Raw genomic sequence first — 2,202 nt, 5'->3', positions numbered from 1 at the left:
TATCGGAGCAGGTGATAGTGCAACTGAAATTATTTTATACATTCTCATTTGCACATTGACTTGCCAAGTGAACCGTAACTACCGCCTCTAATTTAATTTCATATATATGGTGCAAATATTTCATAATAACACCTTTGCAATAATTATAAGAATATTACGTATACGCAATGCGTGTGTGGGTGTATAATTGTTATATACACATACACAATTACCAATATGTTTGTATATTTTCTTCCATGCAATCGTAAAGTTAAACATAGCTAACGCACTGATTTATATTTAAGCGTATATAATAACTAGATCATTTCGTTGATGGTGGTAAATCCAATATTCCATTAACATTTTCCCTCGGGAGCCGACTGCTCACGTCTATGCAAACAACAGCTTACTTGTGTTGAGCTGTGCTATGCAAACGTTAACCTTTGAGGAAATCGCCGCTTGCTATAATATTAATGGCTCAAGCCACAGGGTACAAATAAAAGTATATCTAAAGTATTAAAATAAATGAGCCGAGAGGGCTCAGTGGTTGGAACGTGTGAATATTAACCGATGATCGCGAGATACTTAATTTGTGTTTAGAATTCGCGTTTGGCGATAAAGGGAAATATCGTGAGGAAACGTGCATATTTCTAATTGCACTGAAATTCTACTGCATGTGTAAACTTTGAAACTTCAAGCCTTTTCCCCAAAGGGACGGGAGGCCTTGGGATATTGACAGGCCGTCTTTAAAGTAAAACTTACGGTTGTTCTTTAAAATATACTTTTATAATACTTTTTTAAAATTAAATAAAAGCCGAGATGCTAAGGTAAGTGCGTGAATCTTATCCGATGATCGTGCGTTCGAGCCCGGGCAAGCACCATTGAATTATCATGTGCTTTATTTATGTTCATAATTCGTCTCATGCTTGACGGTGAAGAAAAACATTGTGAGGAAACGTGCATGTGTCTAATTTCATTGAAATTCTGCCACATGTGTATTCTACCAACCTGCATTGGAGCAGCGTGATGGAATAAGCTCCAAACCTTCTCCTCAAAAGGGAGAGGAGGCTTTAGACCAGCAGTGGGACATTCACAGGCTGTTACTGAATACTTTTTACGACAGTGAACATGGAAGTAGGGAGCGTGAGTGTACATGTCTTTGTAATCAAACGTCATACAAGAATTTAAAAAGATGATAACATGATAAAAAGAAAGAAAGGAACAGACTCTGAACAATCATATGGATTGCCCTAACAAAATTTGTTCATGACAAATTCACTAATAACCTTGCAGCAACCATGGTAAGGATTAATAATACTGTATACACAAGCAGCAGCACCTTCGAATAAACGTTTTGGGTATTTCAAGTGCATCAATACCCATTAAGAACTAAGTACCTTTAAATCTTGTAATTAATAATAACCAGTGTTCGCCTACATGATGTTGGGGAAAGGGTTTGTAAAAAAAAAGTAGCCTTTCTCTTTCCTCGGGGTTCAAGCTAACTTCACACCAAATTTTATCGAAATCTAATTATCATCGTTTCCATGTCACTTACTATAATGTCGTGTAATCACTATTCGAATTTCTTTCGACACGCATTGTATCGTGTTTTGTTTTCACAAAAACATTCTAACAAAGTTTTGATGTTGTGATTTTCCCGTTCCCGTTGTGCCGTCTGGGTTATCATTGTCATAAATAAATTGAAAAGACGTGACGAAACTGCTATTTTGTCCGTATCGTGTTTCGATCCAAATATTTAATGAGCAAAAAATGTAATCTGGGGCAACTTCAATCACACTTACGCAAACGAAAGTGAAAGTAAGTTTACAAACTGAATATTCTTTTCGGTGTAGTTATCAGCGCTCCGATAGCCGTGATCGTCTAGTGGTTAGGACCCTACGTTGTGGCCGTAGTAACCCAGGTTCGAATCCTGGTCACGGCAGCGTTCAGCTGTCGCGGCGGAGGTATATTTTTTAAAACTTGAATTTTATTTTATTAGGCGTCCAAGCAATCCGAGGCGGCCCATGTGGAATTTAAAAATCAAAGTTCTCAAGTTTGAATTTTGTTTATATTATAGGTAGGCGGACGAGCATATATACCACTTGATGGTAAGGGGTCACCAACGCCCATAGACATTGGCATTGTATGTTAACCATCGCTTACATCGCCAATGCACCACTAACTTTGGTGTGGTCTTTCTGTTACGATTTCTCGGCTCAACTA

The 2,202-nt window shown here is 37.8% G+C and overlaps 1 non-coding gene across 1 annotated transcript; it reads left to right on the top strand.

Annotated features, from left to right (window-relative positions):
* The first annotated feature begins 1,849 nt into the window (after positions 1 to 1,849).
* On the top strand, positions 1,850 to 1,921 carry Trnah-gug (transfer RNA histidin (anticodon GUG)). Its single transcript has one exon. It is a non-coding gene; the product is annotated as a tRNA-His (tRNA).
* The last annotated feature ends 281 nt before the right edge of the window (positions 1,922 to 2,202 follow it).

Source organism: Nymphalis io, chromosome 3, assembly GCF_905147045.1.
Source record: "Nymphalis io chromosome 3, ilAglIoxx1.1, whole genome shotgun sequence".
Taxonomy (NCBI): domain Eukaryota; kingdom Metazoa; phylum Arthropoda; class Insecta; order Lepidoptera; family Nymphalidae; genus Nymphalis; species Nymphalis io.
This window is presented reverse-complemented; position numbering and strand designations above follow the sequence as displayed.